We start from the raw sequence: 22,098 nt of genomic DNA, 5'->3' as shown, positions 1-22,098 counted from the left end.
CTGCACAGCGAGTGGACCTCTGAATTTGGATCTCTCTTTTTTTTACATCTGTATAATAAAAAAAAAACTTTATGTACCTTACTGTCTCCTGGCAAATATGGGTCTGGCTTCTACCATCCTTCCATCCTCCATCCCTCCATGACTGTATCCCCCCTGAGTGTACACCTCATTAAAATTCATCTGATCTGAATATTTTTGCAAATACAGTCTGATTGCTCTCCGTGACACAGAGCAGGTTGTGTTATTTTAATCACACACACCCGCCCCGGCGACGAATATGGTGACAACGACATTGAACTTCTCTACTTGACCCTGTTTTACGACGCACGTCATGTTGAGGGTCTGGGGTCTGTGGGGGACGCAGAGAGTGGGGGGAGTATCTGGGATGATGGACACGCTTGATAATTCTTCTCTCTTCTCTTCTTAGATGTTCACACAGCATCAACTTGGTTTATGCGCCCTCTCAATCACCGCTTGTTTTTCCCCTCTAATGAACTGTTTTCTTATCGTGACGGAACCGGGACACAAAGCAACCTGATTAATAATTTACTGTTTAGTTTTACTAATTGATCTGTTTGGGGAGTTTGGATGAAAGTATGGATACACCCTGGCTTCACAATGCTTTCATATGGCATTTATCCACAAGTCACAACAGGCTCCCTTAAGATGAATAATGAACCAAACAAGATCAAATAATCATCACTGGGGAGATGAACAAATCCCTAACAAATACCAAAGTTTACCTCGGCTCCTTCTTCTTCGCCTCACAACAAAGTAGAGGAAAGAGAGAGAGACAGTGTTGTTATCTAACCGTAAATGTAGTCCGAGAAACTGTGTTCAGAGTTCAAGGGGAAAACTTTAGTTAAAGTTTTAGGCAGCAATGGTTTCATGGCTCCAACCTTGTGTCTTTGTGAATTCAATTAAAGGGCATTATTAGTCAAACTATGTTGACATTGCAACTTTCGTGTTGTGTTGAATTTAAATATTGTGCTCATTGTCAAGTTAGGTTGACTGAAAATGAAGTGTGATTTATGGTTCTGAACTGTTGGGGGGGGGGGGGGGCAGGTCTCAGGGGAAGCACGAGGTGCAAGTGTGGCACGTTCAGGAGACACGTGATACAGTATGACTTCCAGCTATTAGCTCCCTCCTCTCAGACATTCAAAGTGCTAATTTCTGCAAAGAGAGGACAGGGGGAGGGGGGGGGGGGGGGGTGACGGTGGCGGGGGACAGCCGTAATATGAATTTCTCTCTCCTGCAGCCTTACACCAAGGGAGGATTATGGAAGAGAGGAGACACTTCCTCTATGATGTAAGACCAGGTCTTTCGTTTTCACATGTTTTCATTTTTTCCATCATAACATTCACGTCAATAGGCAAACTCTGGAAAACGAATCATTTCATTATTTTTAAGTACAAACGATCTCCATTTACACCATGTCGGACCGAATGGATGATTTGGATACATGGGCCTAAACCACGTTAGTATTTAGTACTGGTATTTACTATCGGTATTTATCAGACAGTGTTGGTGCGTGTGTAACCAGGAGGCTGTCAGTGAGGAGCAGCAGGATCTTCCTGGCCTCCTCCACACCCTCTGGCTCAGTGGAGTGTGTCATTATGTATTAACGGGCTCTACATAGGATGAAAGACCACTAAATGGCCATGCCATTATCATATTCGTGTTTGACAGGGAAGGGTGAATGGAGACTTCCTAATTAGTCTTGATTGATTGAAATCAGTGCATTAAGAAAAAGGTTGAGGGAGGGGACGAGGTGTTGTTATGTCAGGAATCGGAGTTATCAGAGAATGCTGCTCCTCGTCTTCTAGTTCGGTGTTAAATGGTCGATTCTACCGTCTTTGATACCGCTAAAAAACCAAGACGCTCAAAAATAGTTCGAGGAGGGCCGGGTGGGTATTTGGGGGGGGGCTGCTTCTCGTTGTAAATGTCATGTTCACACGTGATATTCAACCTGACGTGACGCATCCAAAGGTGAGCTTCAAGGCACTTCCCAGGTAGGCTACAACAAACTCCGGTGTCAATCACCATCACCCTTCTTTTCCTCCACTCAAGTCAAGATGCCTGGATGCATTATTTATGTTTCAAACAAGCAGCTTAACAGAGTCATGCTAGCAGCTATTAGCTGGAGACGAGCTCCACGCACACAGGCCAAGTTTGAAGTCTAAATAACGGAGCCGTGATTGGACCCAAGGCAGCACGAGCCGCCTCAGCGAAGAGCCTTGTTTTAGTACTTTGGGGAACAAAGAGAGCTGTGTTTGTAGTTATCGCTGGGATATATCTAGGCCTCTCTAGACCGGCTCAGCTAGCGTTCCTGCGCGGCGGCACTCGCTAGCCCGACCCCTCCTGTCAGGAGACCGGGATCTGGCGTAGATCAGACGGGCCTCGCTGACGGTGACGGACAGCGCTGCGGAGAAATGTTTCATGAATAAAAACACTGTGTTGACTGGCATTGTTGGGGAACGGGGGACAAGGGGAGGAGGACGAGGGGTTGGGGAGGACGGGCTGCAAGGGCAGGTTGCGAGGGCTGTTCGGTTTGCTTTGCGACCTCGTCTTCTTCCCGTGTCTGTGTTATCATAGTGCCACTGCCTTACACATTTATTTTATTTAGAAAAGAGATCCGGAGCTCTGGTTTGCGTCTTCGGCTTACAGCTCTAGAGTTTGTTGTGTTTTTCTTTTCTTTATTTTTTTCCTCCTGTTGCTAGCTAAAGTCCTGGTGTTAGGCTCCACTAAGACTCTCTGGGGCTGGGAGGAGGAATGTCTAAGAGATCAAGAAGTACTCTAAAGATCCAGACTAACCAGTGGTGACATTGAGGTATTTGTAATGCGCGAGAGTAAAGAATCAGGCCACTGCAGTGAAAAACGGATAGTGGTACATACCGTACATAGACTCACACAGCAGAACAAAGAGGCAGACAGACATGTCACACACACACACACACATGCACACACACACACACACCATAAAGCTTCAGGTGGTCCCAGGCCCACACTGCTAAGCAGCTCTAACCCCAGCCCAAGCGCCAGGCTCCCATTCAGACCTGCTTATTTAGATGCTCTCCAGTACACAATGGTAGTGCATTACCCTCTCTCAGCTTCCCAGCAGCGGTCATCTCATTGCGGTTACCAACATGCATCCTACTTGACTCTCAATTCACTCTCAGGGATGAGGGACAAATAATGGGATTTACCCCGGCAGGCGAGAAATTGTGTGTGTGAATGTGTGTGTGCCTACTGCTGTGTGTGCGGTTGGATATCTGTGTTGGTGCTTTTTTTTGTTTGTGTGTGTGTGTCCTTAATCACACCATCATCCAGTGCTACAAGAGCACCAACTCCTGGCTAAATGCACGGCTGGGGGTGTCAACAAGGACCGGGGGGGCAGAGAGCAAATGCTCTGATATAGTAAATGTTATGGTGGTCTGTGGGAGTGAGTTACATCTCAAATAATCTACAAAGCCATTATGTGTCCTCTCTCAGGCTTCAGGCTCGTTAGAGAGGCTGTAAGGGTCTTGCCCTCTGGCGCTTAGGCCGTCAGTGTTAACCAGGATACAGTGAGATTTAACCTCTTCACCTCAGTGTATTAACGTATTTGATAGCAGAACCCTCTGGAAGCAGGGCCCAGCTGCAGCCTGTGATGTTGTTCGGAACTCTCAGTGGTTATTCCAAACCGGAGAGACGTGCTTCCATCCATGCAAACCTTCCAAGGTGCCGAATGCCAACAACATTACACAACACAGAACACACATTAGAGACACACCTCTGTTTGCAGGTCGTGGGCTGTGAGAACTTAGCTCTGGTTGTCTTCTGTGTCACTGACCACCAGTCTCAGACAACACAAGTCAAAAAATGGCTTCTGAAGACTCTGCCCTCGCCCCTTAGTTTCCCAGCAGTAATCACTAAGAAAACAGAGAAAATAAAAGGGGCATGAAACTTTTAATTTATATTCATGAGATAAGAAATGTGTGCCATGAAAGAGGAAAAACAGCTTTCCACATCACTATTGCATCGCTTTATCAAGCTCTCTGACTCACACACACAAACTCACACACATGCAAACACACACAACAGTACAAGAGACAAAAAAATAATAATCAGAGAGGAACAAAAGCGTGTCTGGATGTGCAGCGGCACATTGCTGACACACATACACACACACACACACACACATACACACACACACATACACACATACACACAGACACACACATACATACACACACACACATGCACACACACAGGAGGTATTAATTTATTCCTGTTGTTGGTGGTTAATTATTGCTACCTGCCTCACTCCCTTATAACAGACAGACAGGCAGACAGACAGGGAGACAGGCAGAGACAGACAGGCAGGCAAGCAGGTAGACAGGGAGACGGGCAGGCTTGCATAGAAAGGGATACAGACAGGCGGGCAGACAGACAGTGTTTCTGAGAAGCTGTAGCTGTCACAAGGAAGCTGACACAATTTCATCTGCGAGGAGAAGAAAGCGGTGGTGTAGCCTTTAATCAGCCTCTGGTGCGTCCTAACGTGTTTGTTTATGTGATAGGGAGAACATAAATGTTGTGTTGCTGCCTGGCTTCATTGAACATTTCCACAAAGTCTGGTGGAATGAAATGATAGGGCTGAATAATTAAGTAAATTAATGAGTTTATTCTGTGAGCAACCAAACACTTAGTAGGTTGCCAGCTCATATCTCCACTGAGACATGAAAAGTCTTACTTTGTTCCTGGGGGTTATTTGTGTTGTGTGTGTATGTGTGCGCCTGTGTAGGTGTGTGTGTGTGTGCGCATTGAGACATGAAAGGCCATATATTAGACCCTCATAATAAACACTGGAGCAAAGTAATATCCAGCTTTATTAAGATCAATGCCTTGATGAAAAATAAACCATGGTTTTCAACCCTAACAACATCACGTCTCCAGACAATCCAGCAGAGTCCAACACAGTCCCCTCTCTCTCTCCACACCGGGAGAGAGATCCAGGGCCCCCTATAAACCATATAAATAAATGATTTTTCGGATGTGAACCCTGGCTAAGTGCCTGACTGTCTCCTGGATTACTAATGAGCAGCCATTTTGTGGAAGTGAGAGTGGTTGGTTGGTATCTCCGGAGTGGGAGGTGTGAGAGATGGTACACAGGGATGAGTCATGTGTGTCTGCATATGTTTCCATTCACACCCGTGTGTGTGTGTGTGTTTGTGTGTGTGCATGTTTATGTGTGTGTGTGTGAGCGGTGCATGTGTGTTTGTATGTGTGTTGTGTGCTGTGTGTGAGAGAGAGTGGTGTGTGTGTGTGACAGCCCTGGCTCCTGTGATCAGGGTATAATCACCTCCTCCTTGGACGCAGCCCAGCACAGCCAGAGTTCCCATGACGAAGGCAACCCCTCCGCCAAGATGCCCCCTGCTGTGTCACACTAGGCTTGGAGAGTGTGTGCGTGTGTCACAAGGCCACCCAGGGGCCAGGAGAGGAAACGAGTGTCCGGTAGAGGACATCGATGCCATGAGGTCACCCCAGGAGCCCTCCTCCAGGCTTCCAGGCGTGTCAAACAGGTGTCCCACAGCTGAGGAACAAGCTCCGCCCACCTCCGTCTCTCCGTCTCTCTGTCTCTGCGTACTCCTGTCTGGAAACCTGGCTAAATGATACCTCTACTTCTATACCGTATCACCTTTTCTCTCTCTCTCTTTCATTCTTTCTTTTTCTTTTCCTTCCTCTCATCCCACATCCACCCCTGCCTCCACCCCACCCCTTCCACCCTCCTATCCTTTCCCCCTCTACCCTCCACCCCACTCCCCCCCCCCCTCCACCCTCTCTACCCTCCACCCCACATCCCCCCCCCATCCTCTGACACCACCAGACAATAAATATCATGCCACGAGGACACCGATGCTCCTTCATGGAACACTGCCTGTTTATTAGCGTCGGGGGGACTTGAAGAGAAACCCTAACAGTGTTCATTAATGGGCCGCGGCGGCGTGATGAGCCATGGCAGACCCGGGGACGCCGGCCAGAGGCGGACGCCCGGTAATGGCCGCCGGTAAACGCCCGGCGTAATTGTGTCCAAATTGTACGCCGAGGCCCTCCCAAGGACTGACAGTGACAGAGCAATTATGGCAAGCCAAGCGAGCTGTGTCAAATTAGCCCCACCACCACCACCAACCCCCACCCCCCTCTCCCAACCCTCAATTCTCCCCCCTCGACCCCCTCTCCACCCCCCACCCCCACAGAGATGAGGAGTCGTTTTTCTTGCCCTACAAAGCGGGGGAGTGACAGATCCTTGATTGTGAGTGATGGGTGAAACCAGCTCTGCGACTGACGATATGATTTGTCAATAGCTTGTATTTGAAAGGCGCGTGTCAGAGAGTGCATTGAGATGTTGGGGCTGGCAGATTGGGAGGTTGGGGGTGGGAGGTGTATGTGCGCACGTGTGCGTGTGTCGGACTGTGTGTGTGTGTGCGTGAGGCAGTGTATCATGTGTGTGTGTGCTCGTGTCTGAGGTGATGTATTAATGTGTGTGTGTGTGTGTAAGTGAGTGTGGCATGCAAGGAGGGTGTGCCCTCTGTCTTCGTCATGTCTGTGTGAACAAGAGTGTGTTTGTGTGTGTTTGTGCGCGTGCGCATGTGTGTGTGTGTACCTGACCAGCGAGTGTTTCAGCAGGAAGGTCATCAATGAGTGTGTGCTGTCAGAGAGCAATCACACACCTCAGACCAGCTGTGTGTAGGTAATTACATGTGACTGCTGAAGAGGCTGTGTCCTTATCTCAAGCCCTACCTTGACTTCATCATCCATAATTGACTGCAGTCATCCAGAGTTAGGAGACGGGATGGACTCTGTTTTAAAAAACTTTTAGAGGACTTTCCTCATTTAAATGAAGACACTTTTACTCCTGATGAATGCTGGAATGGAACTCATAAACGAAAAAATCACAAAGGGTTTGACTGCATGTTTTTATTTGCTGTGTGTGTGTGTTTGGGGTGTACGTTTGTGTGTGTGTGTGTGTGTGTGTGTGTGTGTGTGTGTGTGGGGGGGGGCTGTTTGACTGTCCTGGATAATATTATGCACACAAAGTGGTGTGATGACTGAGGTTATTGGCTGCTTGAGCAAAGTTTAGGCAGAGCCCACAACAGCATGAACACCTCCACCAGGAGGGTCGATGGTGTTGATGATCCCCCCCCATGTCGATCCATACATGCAAACACATTCTAATAGATTTTCCTTTATTGATCTGGCATATGCTTCTGTGCTGTCCATGGTTTCCACAGCAAGGAGGCAGCTGTCTGTATACTATATAACTACAGATTATTATTGTTGTAACAGCAATCAATGTTTTCAAATTTAATTGGTAATTTCTTCACATTGAATAAAACAAAGTAACTTATACATGAAAAAGAGGATTAGCTGGAGGAATGTGATCATACGTTGTATCATTATGTACATAAATCAAAAATCCACTTCATAATTGCAAGAATAGTCATTATCATCATTCATTGTCACCATGCATGAATATGTATTTGCTTTTGAAATTCTATCACCTATTAAGTGTTTTCCATGCCTTGTCACAGTCAATATGCACGTTTAGAGCACCCTTGATATTTTTGTGTATTTACAGAATAAGTGTGTGCGTGTGTGTGTGTGAGAGAGAGAGCATGTCTAAGTTTGAGTCTAAGTATATCAATCTCGTTAGCACCATTAATGTCACTTTCTGCTCATCACTCTCAAATTAGATTTAATAATTGATGGCTTTTGGGCATAAATGTTAATGCGGAATTGCATTGAATTTTATGTTCTGAAAGTGACATCCTGTGGTTAACCTCTCAATATTTAGAGAGGGACTCCAGGTTCTGCCAAAAAAAACTCTCTAATAAGAAACTGAGTGCTTATAACTTTTTCAGTAAACTTTCCTCTTAGCCTTAGCTAAACATGCCTGACCCCATGTACTCACTGTGCCTCTGCTTGGATAACAAGCTAGCCAGTTTGATTATTGATTTTTCCAAACCTGTGGTTTCGCTAATGTAGTTAAGATAACATGTCACCTCTGATTAAGATGACAGAAGAAGTATGCGTGTGTGTATGAGAGAGAGAAAGAGAGAGAGACAGAGAGAGACGGTACCTCAGGAAGCTAAGTTAAGCTAACGTAAGGGGCTCCATGTCTTGGCTGATTACATATTGATGGGAGACCAAGGGGTGGTGGGAGGTACCTCTGCTGTGTGTTTAAAGGGAATCTGGGAGTCGGGTGGCTAGTAATCAGAAGGTTGCTGGATCGATTCCCCGCCATGCCAATGACGTGTCCTTGGGGGGAATGTCCCTGTACTTACTGTAAGTCGCTCTGGATAAGAGTGTGTACTAAAAGTAAATGGATATTAACACCTACCAGGTAGACCCCCTGAGGACTGACGCCACGAAACCTCCCCCATGCTAGGCTTCAGTCCCAGGCTGCTGGAGGTGAATCCACAGGCCTTCACCACCGAGCGGGGAAGAGGTTGGCTTTCTTGTCTTTTCTCCTCAGTGTTAGAATTTGTATTTGTTGTCATTTGAATGATGGGTGGTACTGTCATGGATGCAGCAAAAGTGATCGTTCAGGCCTGGCTTGCCTGTGAAACACTGCCTGTGTTGAATCTCCTTTAACGCAGTATTGACAGATGATCCACGCTAAAGGGTCAATATCAGACACAGACGTCTGAGGACAGAACACAAAATATCCCTTCCAACACCTCCTCCTCTTCCACCACTTCCACCTCCTCTTCCTCCTCCACTTCCTCTTCCTCCTCCTCCTCCTCCTCCATTTCCTCCTCTTCCTCTTCCATTTCCCCCATTTTCTCCAAACCATCCTCCTCCTCTTCCTCCTCCCCTTCCTCCTCCCCTTCCTCCTCCACTTCCTCCTCCTCCATTTCCTCCTCCTCTTCCTCTTCCTCCTCCACTTCCTCCTCCTCCACTTCCTCCTCCTCCTTTACTCCTTTACATATTTTAGCATCCCTCGTTAGGTTCAAATAACAAGATGAGTACAGCTACAGCTGACCCTCTGGCTGATGAATAATTGATATTGTCCTTTACACAACCCTTCTAAGAGTCTAGTTCTTTATTCAGGGGTTTTTCCCATGCCTAAAACGAGGGCCTGTGTTACTTAGTGGCTAAGTGTGTGTGTGTGTGTGTGTTTGTATGTGTTTGTGTGTTTTGTGTGTGTGTGTGTGCTGGCAGGTTGTTCTCTCTGACATGTTGGACCACTTTGCCAGGGATGTGTGTGGTGTGTGTTCAGAATATTGTACTGTACAGTTCAGTCGACCACAGTATGGGACTACCTCCTAGACTGACTACCTCCTAGACTTCTCCTTCACTGTGGAATTCATTACACACTAGCCAATCATGTGACAATAAACCATGATGTCATTGATATTAACAATGTAAAGTACTAACTAAAGATAAATCTGGAACTAGCAGGATCTGACATACAAGTGTACAGGTAAATCTGGAGGATCCTTCTGTTCATCACTTCCTGCCCCCCGTGTAATTTCTGGTCTGTGTATCCCAGCATCAAATGATTCGTACTGTATATTCAGGGGAGTAGTATAAGTAACCACAGTAGGTTTCAGGCATCTGGCACTTTCCTAGTCAAGGTTAGCAGGGGGTGCATTTTGTGGCAAGGCCCCCCAACCCTTGGTCTGTATCTTGACTCAAGGGGTCACATATTTTGATAGCTTTCCTCAAGTTAAAAAATATTTTCAAAAGGTTAGAGGCAAAGAAAGAAAGAAAGTTTAGAAATAACAGATTCTAAAGGTAACAAAAATATTTTCCAATAAATGTTTCTAAATAAATGCTTTTTCTGAAAGTTTTTTTTCCACATCTGGACCTGATAGCTGTCGTCAGAATATGTGACTTCCCTATAATTTTGAATCTGTATATCCCAGTATCAAATCATTCTTACTGTATATTGAGGGGACTAGTAAGAGTAGCCACAGTAGGTTTCAGTCATTTGACACTTTCTTAGTCAAGGTTAGCAGGGGATGCATTTCATGGCATGGCCCAACACAGCCCTGCCCTGAAATGCACCCCCCCTGTCATTTCTATTCTTTGTATCCTAGCATCAAATGATTCTTATTGTATATTGAGGGGACTACTAGTAATAGTCGCATGTAAAGTTGGTTACTCATCATACAATTCAAATTAAAAGTCCTTCCTTAATAAAGATAAAAGGTAAAGATAGCAGGGTGGCCAATCAGATTCCAGGGGTAGCATGCCTGCCGACTGCCTTGTAAATAATGCCCTTTTTTTTTTTTTTCAACAACAAAAAATTGTGCTACACAGAGGTTAAACAATTGCTGCCACAGCAGTCTCATTAGTAGTAGAGAACTATTGCACTGTAGACAGCAATACTACTTAGTAACGCCAGCTCACCTCCACCCTCCAAGTGGCTCCCTGTCCTGGGTGATTTATTTATTAGCACGATTGCCAAATGTTGTTTATTCATAAGCCATTGTTTAAAGCGGGCAGATGTATATTTTGTCAGGGCTCCGTATTTGTCAGTTGACTTGTGGTCACGTGGAGGAAGGCTTCCTCTCCCTCCTGAGACCGAGAGGGGTTGACAGGTCTATCCTTCCTCCTCTCTCTTCCTCTCCACATCCAGCGTAATGAAAACTGAACATGCAGTTCTCCCCTTCTCTCTCCATCTCTGTCCATCCCTGTCCATCCAGTCTGTCTGTCTGTCTGTCTGTCTGTCTGTCTGTCTGTCTGTCTGTCTGTCTGTCTGTCTGTCTGTGCATCTCTCTATGTATCTGTCTGTGTCTTTCTCACTCCCTCTCTCTCTCCCTCTCTCTCTCTCTTTCCCTCCCCTCGACAGGGGCGATGCGGCCAATAGGATTTCATTTTGTGGCCGGGGGTTGTCAGGTGAGACAGCCAATGAGCAGTCAAAGTGTCAGGCGACGCTGAAACAAAAGAACCCAGGCTTTATTCTGAGGAGTGGAAGAGAGGGGAGGGAGGTGGGGGGGGGGGGGGGGGGGCGAGGGCTTGCATGTATAATTAAGTGAGGGAGGAAGCAGGGGACACTTAATCTTGCCCCTAATGCCCATCCTCGCTCCATCACCGGGGCCCTCTGGGGGGGCGTACCCCACAGGCCCCTCCTCGGGTCAGCGCTGTCCCCCAACTGTCATTGGACGAAGCTTTTCTCACAGAGGGCGGAGGAGCTGTTTGCTTGGTGCTTTGGCGCTAATCCATTCATCATGGCATTGTTCCTTTAAAGAACGCACAGGCCAGGCCCAGGGTCCAAGAGAGAAGCCATTTATCATCAGGGAGAAGAGAGAGGGAGAGAGAGGGAGGGAGGGGGGGAGGGGGAGGGAGGGAGGGGGGGAGGGGGAGGGAGGGAGGGAGGGAGGGAGGGAGGGAGGGAGGGAGGGAGGGAGGGAGGGAGGGAGGGAGGGAGGGAGGGAGGGAGGGAGGGAGGGAGGGAGGGAGAGAGAGAGAGAGAGAGAGAGAGAGGGGAGAGATAGAAATAGAGATGGAGATATGGAGATACATATTTTACCTGGAGTTATTCTGAAAGGACATTGTTATAAATGGGCTTGTGCCTGTTTTTAAACTAGACCCACCATTAATGAAACAGTGGATCATCAGTAATGTAGATTGGAATGATCGGCATCATCACCATTTCTCTTGGTGTTCGGAAAAGCTCAATATATCACCAGTCTGTTGACCCTTTATCATTTATTAGCCTTCTTGACTTCTTGGCGTGTGCAATGCTTTTGAAACCCCTTAAAAATACCAGAAAAAACGACCTTCCAGTGGGCCTCTGTGTGGCTGGATGGCTGGTGTGCATTAAACACCTGTGAACAGAATAATGTTTGATGATGTTTTGTGAGCCAGTCTGAGGATAAACGATATACAATGTATTCCACAGGCAGAGTTAAAGGGGACATTATGTGCCTGTCTAATAGGAGTGGCTGTCTGCATCATGTCTAATTCATTGGTGGGTACTAGAGGGACTATCTTCTGCAGACCAGAGGTCCTCTACTGACTAAGCCCCAGGAGAATCCTCTTTCTCCTCCTCTCCTCTTTCTCCTCCTCTCCTCTCCTCTTTCTCCTCCTCTCCCCCCCCTCCTCTCCTCTTCTCCCCCCTCTCCTCTCCTCTCCTCTTCTCCCCCCTCTCCTCTCCTCTTCTCCCCCCTCCTCTCCTCTTCTCCCCCCCTCCTCTCCTCTCCTCTTCTCCCCCCTCTCCTCTCCTCTTCTCCCCCCACTCTCGTCCCCCCTCTCCCCCCCCCCCCTCTCTCCCCCCTCCTCCCCTCTTCCCAGCTAAGGTCCAGTGTTGCAGTGATGGTCGTAGCGGAGGAGATCTCTATAATACAGACTATTATGTGGTCTCACTGCTGACACTAATGGGATGTTACAGCGATTTAGAATGATTTAATGTCTCCCAGGTTGGGGCCCTAATGGCCCTCTTTATACGGCGATGCCTATTATGAATGGCAATGACACTGTTGTGAAGGGCCCAGTTTTTTTTAGGCTCTGCTCAAACACTGTGACAGGTGCCTTTCTTTTCTAGGAGGAATTGGGGGGTGGAGGGGTGTGTGGAGGGGCAGGAGGGTGTGTGTGTGTGGGGGGGGGGGCAGGGTTAGGAAGGGGTGGAGTGGAGTGACTGCAGACCTTATTGTGTAGTCTGTCTGCTTCTTGTTATCCTCAACAGAATGTTTGCTGTCTGTTTGGTATTGTCAGTATTTTTGAAAAATCCTCTTTTCTCTGCTTTTCTCCTCTCTTGTCTTCGCCTCATGTCCTCTCCCCTTTCCTCTCGTCTCCTTTCATCATAATGGACTGCCCGTTGTAGCGCTCAGAATGAAGCCTATTGATCACAGGTAACAGAGAGGTTTTGGAGCACACCACTGGTTCCCTGCTCTGTTTAATGATGCCTTCCTAGAGAAGCCAGCCTGACCTTCCCACCTCTCCACGCTCCACAGTCATTAGTATTAAACAGCCATTGTGACAGGGAGGCAGACTTTCCCCAAACCCTGGGCCTGCATGCCCATGCACCCCCCCCCCTAGCACCCTCGAGGAGTAGGCCCAGGTTGGGGGAAAGGTTTTTTGGCGTGGGCTGGTTGAGGATGGCTTAGGGTTTGACCCTAGATGGTGCAGATTAGAGAAGGAGACGGAGACTCTGAGCAGATGGACCGCAAGCCTTGACTTCAACACCCCAATCGGTTAGGTGTTCTTCCTCCTCTCCTTTATTGTATTCATCCCTCGATCTCCTCGTTATGGTAGGAGGGGGGGTTGGAGGTGGAGGGGAGGACTGGGGAGGACAGGGGAGAGGCGTAGAGGAAGAAGAAAAAAGAGTTAGGAAAATAGAAGGAGAGTAGGACCAGGGGCACCGACAGCAAGAGAAGAGGAGAGAGAGAGAGAGAAAGGGGGGGGGGGGGAGAGAGAGAGAGAGAGAGAGAGAGAGAGAGAGAGAGAGAGAGAGAGAGAGAGAGTGGGAGATGGAGATGGAGAGGCAGTCTGGAGGATTGACAGCTCCAGCAGTCATTACACGCTGGATTGAATACTAGATGACTCTAAAGTGGCTTAGGGTCAAGCGTCTGTGCTGCCTTGTGGCACTCAGTGACTTTAATACGGGCTACTGTATTAGTCAATTACTTCAAAGCCTTGGCTTCTCTCTCCCACCCTCCCTTCGGTCTGCCTGTCACCCCTCTCTCTTTCTCTCTGCCAGGTTTCTCCATCGCTGTCTCTTTACCTCTCTGATTCTTTCTGCCTGTCAGCCCATCTCTCTCTCTCTCTCTCTCTCTCTCTCTCTCTCTCTCTCTCTCTCTCTCTCTCTCTCTCTCTCTACCCAGCTCTGCCCATCATTCAGACCTTCCCCCTCATCTCTTCCTGTTGTGTTCCAGGTGGAACAGCAGCAAACATCCCTATCTGACGCTAGTCTGTGATCCTCTGCCGTGCGAGGAAGACCTTCCGTCCTCACCGTGCTTCCATCGCCACGGCAACTCTCCTCCTTTTCCTGCTCCTCCTCCTTCCCCACACGGCTCCTGAGAGTATGTCACCAGCCTCTCCCTCCCTCCCTCCATCCTCCCTCCCTCCATCCATCCATCCATCCTCCCCTCGCTTCTCTTTCCCCCCCAACTGCCTTGGCCCCCGTTCTCTGCCTCCTCTCGCCTCTCGCCTTCCTGTCTTCACTATGACGGATATGACCTTTAGGTACATTGGTGACAATTACAGGCACAGGGAAATTGAATTATTAGCTTTCTTCGCCAGCGGAGCCAGTGTAGGCGGCCCAAAGTAAAGTGCTGTCATTATTTAGCTAAATTGCCATATTATATTTTTCCACCTCTTTTTTCTTTCTTTTTGTAAGTGAACATTACATAAAAAAAAAAAAGGAGGCAACTCGAGCGGATGTTGATCGTGAGAACTTGAAAAGAGTGAAAGAGACAGTGAATCATTTAAATGTCTGACGCCACCGTGTCTGGTTGTTGACTGTCAGGAAGGTCAGCCACCTCTTCATCTCCTCCCTCCCTCCCTCTTTTCCTCCCTCCCTCCCTCCCTCCCTCCCTCCCTCCCTCCTTTCCTCCCTCCCTCCCTCCCTCCCTCTCTCTCTTTCTCTCTCTCTCTCTCTCTCTCTCTCTCTCTCTCTCTCTCTCTCTCTCTCTCTCTCTCTCTCTTTCTCTCTTTCCCTCCCTCTTTTTCTCTCTCCCTCCCTCCTTTCCTCTCTCCCTCCCTCCTTTCCTCTCTCCCTCGCTCCTTTCCTCCCTCCCTCTCCCCCCCGATATCATGCATCCCTCAGGTCACTCTATATGTTGTCCTTCGACACAGAACAGCATTTTAAGAGCTTGATTCTGCTCTGCACTGTGCGCTCAAAATGTGACGCAGGCACAAACAGACACACACACAGTGTTTCAGCGTGTTCGTTCTTCGAGCCGGGAGCAGTCGAGTCCTACGGTGTCAGTCTCCGGACCGCTTACTGGAGCCAGTGGTGAAACCAAGCCTAAAACCAGGCTGTCGCTAATTAGCTAGCATCTGAGTGGGAGTGATGACTGGGAGGTCGTTTTTCAGGTCACGGTAGCGTCTCTGCTGCCGTAGGAGGCGATGTGACGCCTCAGACACAGGGACACACAGGCCAGCGGGTATGGAGACAAGACGTCCCCCGACTCCTCGTTTCTCTCTGCCTCTCCACCGTCACCAGGGGCCGCACACTGGCATCTCTCCCAGATCTGCATTAACCTCTCCTCTTAAACACACACACACACACACACACACACACACACACGCGTACATAAACATGGTACGCCATTTGTGCGTGTGGGTGTCGGTTTAAATGCAGTATTGCAATGGGTGAGCTTAAATAAAGTATTTCAATTGTGTGTGTGTGTGCATGCATGGCGAAAGAAAAGACTGAGAGAGAAACAGATGATGACAGAGAAAGAAAGAGAAACAGTGGAGGGGATTCTTCTTGTTTAAAGTTGAAACCGTTCGTGTCTAATAAAAGGCCCCATTTGCACGGCCCATAAAGGACGGTAATGCTCATTGCACCATCCAGCAGAACCCTTCTGCTCTCTGTTTTAATTGTCCATGAACAGCCATTGTTCTACTAGATCAGAGTTTGGGGGGGAAGTTTCCTCCAACCAGTTCATTGTTACAAGGAACACATTATAAGTCCTTCATTATTTCTCCCAGATATAAAGAATATGTTATTTGAATTAACATAAATATCTCCTTCTTCTCTCTCTCTCTCTCTCTCTCTCTCTCTCTCTCTCTCTCTCTATCTCTCTCTCTCTCTCTCTCTCTCTCTCTCTCTCTCTCTCTCTCTCTCTCTCTCTCTCTCTCTCTCTCTCTCTCTCTCTCTCTCTCTATCCCTCTCGTTTTCTCATTCTCTTCTTTAGCTCCAAAGCTCTGTCTCTAAAAATAGCTTAATTCAAATGAGAAAGAAGAGTTCTAATAGTAGTATGTTGTCGTCTCTGCTCTCTCTGTGTGGGCCTGTGTCTCTCCAGTCACAGTCTGAGTCCAGGGTTAGTCTTTGAAGCCTGCAGTATCTAGTGTGGTGTGACAGCCTATGCTGTTTAGTCAGGACATAATTACACATTGTGATGAATACACCAAATGAATCAAAAGAGAACATTTTGGTCTTTATAGAGATGACGTTGAATTCTCCAGATCTGTCTGACTACATAAAAACACTTTGCTCTCTGTCTCTGTGGAGGTAGTCACTTGCATGCTTTAAACCCCCCCCCCCCCCCCCCAAAAAAAGAAAAGAAGCTGGGTTTGTCCCAGTTTCAAGTGTAATCCCAGCTGCCTCTGAGTGTTCCCATGGCAATGGTGACATCGTAGCGTGGCCCTGAGGCTCACACGCAGGCTTCAGATCAGATTTTTGTGGATGAGCGTTCTAGAACATGCCTTCTGGAATGCTCCGAGAACCCTCCCCTGCAGTTCTTCTGCTTGACCAGGTCCAGTTCTAGCCCTGTAGGTGGAGGGGATGGGGTGGTCTGTCTGACAGTAGTGGGCGGCTAGGTGCCCTTGGGTGAGGGGAAAATAACCCCTGGTTTGGGGGGGTTGTGGAGTCCAGTTGTGGAGTTTGGGGCCAAGATTTTACGGTCCAACTCTCCACGTCTTTAACTTATCTCTAAAGCACAATGAAGTACATCCCAAAATATCAACACAGCCGCTCTGCAGGTTTGTCTGTGTTGCTTCAAGTTCATTACCAACTCTATATGTGGACTAGACTATTCCTGTATTCTTCTCTCTCTCCTCCCCCCCCCCCGAGTCTTTCACCTCTCATCCCTCTCAATATTTATAATAAAACCGTCAGGAAACAGGTAGAGAGGCCTCGTATTTAAACACTCGGAGGCAGGGATATTTCCAAGGTTGCCATAGGGGTGAACCCTTCCTCCCTCCTCCGTGGTGAGGAGGTAAATGGAGCAGAGAGGCCCGTGGACGAGGACTCTGTAACCTCTTTATACAACAGGGATGTCATCTGCATTCTTTGTTGTGTTAAAGAAGGCTAAATGACCACTGGGGAGGGAGAGATCCTGACCTCTGACCCCTGACCACTGGAGAAGTAATGAGAGGAGGAAGGGAGGAGGTAGAGAAGGGAGAGAGAGGCAGGGTTGCTCATCAGTAATGTACTCTCTCAGACGATTCTTGCACTGCTTGGCCGGCGCTGCTGGAATAGGGATAGGTGGGTTTCCTATGACTGGTAATAATAGTATTCATATTCTATTATTCATTGTTTCTGACTGGAGAATGAGAAGAGGGAGGAGAAGACTGGGGTACTGACTGTAATGCTGAATGGTGTTGGAGACACACACAGGGAGGATTGTCTCTCTGTCTCTCCCATTATTAGGCCTTGCTTGTTGTCAGTTCCTGAAAGGCCACATTTGTGGTTTCTGCAGTTTTGTTTCAGGAGGAGTCCTCCCCCTTAGCCCCCTCTGCTCTCCTCACCTCTCCTCACCTCACCTCTCCTCCTCACTCCTCTCCTCACCTCTCCTCACCTCACCTCTCCTCCTCACTCCTCTCCTCCTCACTCCTCACCTCACTTCTCCTCCTCACTCCTCTCCTCACCTCTCCTCACCTCTCCTCACCTCACTTCTCCTCCTCACTCCTCTCCTCACCTCTCCTCACCTCTCCTCACCTCACCTCTCCTCACCTCACTTCTCCTCCTCACTCCTCTCCTCACCTCTCCTCACCTCTCCTCACCTCACTTCTCCTCCTCACTCCTCTCCTCACTTCTCCTCCTCACTCCTCTCTTCACTCCTCCTCACTCCTCTCCTCACCTCTCCTCCTCACCCCTCTGCACGTTAATCCTTTACTCTCCCCTCATCGTTGGTCTAGGTTTTGTCTCCACGGTGACACGCACGTAACACTCTCTTTTGTTTGCGAGGATGGATGTGGCAACCAGAGCCATAAAAACGTCCTAAACCTGCTCCTTGTTTGAACAAGCTCTTCTTGCTTTGTTGGAGCAGACTGTGTTGTAAAGAGAGATAACTGATTCAGCAAAGACAGTACCGGTCACAAGATGATCCTGTTTGTCTCAGGCAAGACCAATTGAACACAGATAAGGGCTGAATGGTTCCTATCCAAATCTGCTGTTTTAATATCTGGTTCTCTCTTACACAGGCCATGGTTCAGTGATGGATCTTTAAAGTGTTGATTCTATTTGTCTGTAAATAATGAGAACCAGTGAATCAGTTTAACCTGACACCAAAGCAGACGAAACAAATCTCACTTTCTCATGTCACAGTTTTCAGCATCAACGCTCACACACACACACACACACACACACGTGCACACACACTTTCCCATCATCTATTACAGACTCCTCACAGCCCTGTAACGATAACCATCGCACACAAAGTTTGCTGTCGTATCACAGTCTAAAGTGTAAACTAAACTATGTCAGTTGAGCTCTTTAGTTTGAATGCAGGTGAGGTTTATAATTTCTCTCGCGAGGTGACATATCCAAATAAAGCAACCAATGCATGGAGAGTGACATCTTTTTTGGCGTGGTGACAAACGGTAAGCTGACAAGGCACAGTTACTGAACTGTGGTTGAGAGCTAATGAGAAAAACGTCCCTGGAGGAACCTTTATCTGTCTCTCTTTGGAGAGCACCTTGGGGACTATGTCTGTCACCCACCCACCCACCCCTCCCACACACACACACACACACACACACACTTCCTCACCCCTCTCATCACTTCTTCTTCCCCCTCTGACACTTAGCCACCTATCACAGAGCACCGCCATTTCACTTTGCATCTCACAATTGGAGAATCCATTCACTGCACAACCCCCCCCCCCCCCCCCCCCGGCCAACCCAACATTCCTTTTCTTCATGCAGCATGTGGTGGGAACTCAACTGAGAATGTTTTTGGGGAGTTGGGTGGTATTCATTAATAATAGAAAGATAAGGGTACACAAGTGTACGTGTGTATGGGAGTGCATGTGTGTGAGTTTGTGTGCACGTGTGTTTTCAGATAACACAGCACTAGTTGACGTCTGATAATGCGACATGAAGGGTCTTGATCCCCCCTCAGTAGAACCTGTGGGCTTCCTGTTAGTTTCCACTCTCCTTTCCTTTCAGCTGTTGTCATGAACACACACACACACATACATACACACACACACACACCCTGGGGGGCAACACCATCACACATGGTGTCACAGATCACAGCTAGGTACACAACAAGCTTGATCAGTATTTCATTACTGTTCAATTTTTTATTTGTTTCAAATTGGAATCTGAGATGCTATTTTGGCCCGAGCACCTCCTCTTCTGATATTAAACATGGATTAGGGATGTCTAAGCGCTTGTCGGCTAGACACTTCAGGAAATAAAGGAAGGACTGCTCGTGCTTGCCTGGAGGCGCGCAGGCCATTGATTTCTGAGCTACTTACAGGGCTGTTTGTATGTGTGGACACACCGGTATGTAAGCTTGTTAAATGTGAAGTGCATCACCTGTCACTGCCAGGCCTCTGCCCATCTTACCCGAGGCTTATCAGAATGAGAAACAGATTTATACCTCTCTCTTTCCCTCTCTCTATCTCTCTGTCTCTTACTCTGTTTGTCTCTTTCTCTCTCTCTTTCTCTCTCTCTGTCTCCCTTTCACACTCAAACACTATCTCCCTCTGTTTATCTTTCAGCATTATGACGCTGATGACAGTTATGAACGTCTGGAACATGATATCATCTACTCGACTTTCTCAACAGGCAGAGAAACGCTCTCTGTCTCTCACACACACAGTTTTGGACACACATACATCCAAGCACACACACAGACACACAGACACACAGACACACACACACACATTGGGATCTGCTGAGGGATTTCCAATCCAATCACGTTTGGCTTTGATGACTGAAACATTTAACAAATATCATCTTGTGTGCTGAGAGCTTTAATTACCCCTTTGACATGGGAATGGTGGAGTTTAGTTTTGTTTGGGTTTCAATAATTCTTCTTTATACAAACAACGAAAACCTACTGGAGATTCTAAACAGCCGATGTTTTCTAGATGTTACAAATGAATTGATGTTTATTAAGTATTTGAAAACAAGAGTTGTTAATTTATAATATTTTCTATTTGTGTGTTTTAGTCTGTACAGAAAATATTCGACACTGAAATGTAGAGCTTGCTTAGCATTCTTCAGAACTAAATAAACACCTGTTGTTTTAGGGTTCATTCCCTCTTACAATATTAAAAACATCCATGCCTCATTAAGAGACTGTTCTGTTTGGCCTTGGCATCCGTGTGCGTGTGTGTGTGTGTGTTTATGTGTGTGTGTTTATGTGTGTGTGTTTATGTGTGTGTGTTTGTGTGTGTCTCATTGTGTGTGTGTGTAGCCCAGTAGATTAACAAAAGTCCTACGGAGCAAAACATTTGATTATGCCAGAACTCATCTGGCCTCGTCTGCCTAACATGTCATAAATAATGATGACGGTGTGCATGTACCGTGCTCTAGGGCATGGATATAACTTGTTTAGTTTCAAACACTCTCCAATCAATAGCTTGTGATCTAAAATTTATGAGAACACCAGCTTGTATTTATTTATTTATCTATGTCTTTCTTTTTTTTTTTTTCATTTTGACTCCCTCACTCGCATACATATGCTCACACACACACACACACAGTAAAGATTGTTTAACAAAGACTGTGTGTGTGTGTCCAGCCAGGATGTTGTCCGTGTAGGATCTCCTGGGGAGTGTGCAGGTATGGATTGAGGTCCATGTGTTGATTGGCAGCCAGATGGTGGAGGAGGTGATGAGGGGTGTTCCAGCTGGCACATATTATCATACACAATGTCCCCTTCCCTCAGTATGGGCTGCTCTTCTACAGCAGAACTCTTGCTCCTTGGCATGAACAAGTGCCCTGATTTCTCTCTTATAGTCTCTTTCTTTCAGTTCACACTGTTTCTCTCTCTCTCTCTCTCTGCCTCTCTCTCTCTGCCTCTCTCTCTGCCTCTCTCTCTCTGCCTCTCTCTCTCTGCCTCTCTCTCTGCCTCTATCTCTCTATCTCTCTGCCTCTCTCTCTGCCTCTCTCTCTGCCTCTCTCTCTCTGCCTCTCTCTGCCTCCGTCTCTGCCTCTCTCTGCCTCCGTCTCTGCCTCTCTCACTCTTTCTTCATCTGTTTTAATTATTTCGGTTGTCACGCTCTTTTAACCGAATTGTATTGAAACATACACAAGCAACCCCCCCCCCCCTCTCTCCCCCTCTCTTTTTTCCTTCCTCCATGTCAGGTACGTTTACCATGGCTTTGAAAGTTGTGCCTGCATGTTTTATAGATGACTTTGTTGGTGTGTACAGCCCTCCTCCACAACACCAGGCCCTGGTTATACTCATGTATTAGAGATGTCAGGTGGACGGAGGGAGGGAGGATGAAAGAACGAGAGGTGCCTGTTTTTCTTTCTTTTCGTGAGGCGCAGAGAAGGCTTCATTGCTTAGCATTTCAGTTTTTATTCATGTTCCTTTTCTTTGTGGATGAAAAAATAATAACTTGGGAGGAGAAGGTGTGTTATTTGTCTGGATGAGTCTCGCTATTCTGAGAGTTTGGCTCGGCAGATGCAAGAAAGTTTATATATACAAAAAAATGTGTATTTTCTTTAGGTTTACAGTGGCCAATCAGCATTAAGAAAAGAAAATAAGCTTCCAAAGAAAAGTAACATACATGGCAGATGTAACAGTTTTGGGGTTGTGATAACCTGGTAATTGTAATATTGTAGCAGAAAAAAGTAGGCAGCTACATTCAGACGTGTCAGGCTCAAAATTAACACTACATATTTTAGAACCCTCACTGATGCCACAAATTACATGCACACACACACTCGCACACACACACACAGAGGTAGAGAGAGAGAGGGGAGGGGGGCAGAGAAAGAAAAAGCTCATGTGTTGACAGCCTCTGTTCATCTAACACTTGCTGTCTGGTGTTTCTCTCCAAGCTCTAATTTACAAGGGTGAACCCTGTGTATTGTTAAAACAAAGACTTGTTTCCTCTCCTTATACTTATTAAGATTACAGATAACTATGCTGCAAACAAAACTAATGTTAACTCACACTTTTCAACTATTGCACAGTTCACCTGTTACCAAACATTCACACAGTCTCACAGAGAACCGTGGTGAAAAAACACA

The sequence above is a fragment of the Hypomesus nipponensis genome, chromosome 7 (assembly GCF_054491055.1).
Source record: "Hypomesus nipponensis isolate SF chromosome 7, ASM5449105v1, whole genome shotgun sequence".
Lineage (NCBI taxonomy): Eukaryota > Metazoa > Chordata > Actinopteri > Osmeriformes > Osmeridae > Hypomesus > Hypomesus nipponensis.
Note: the sequence above shows the minus strand (reverse complement) of the source record.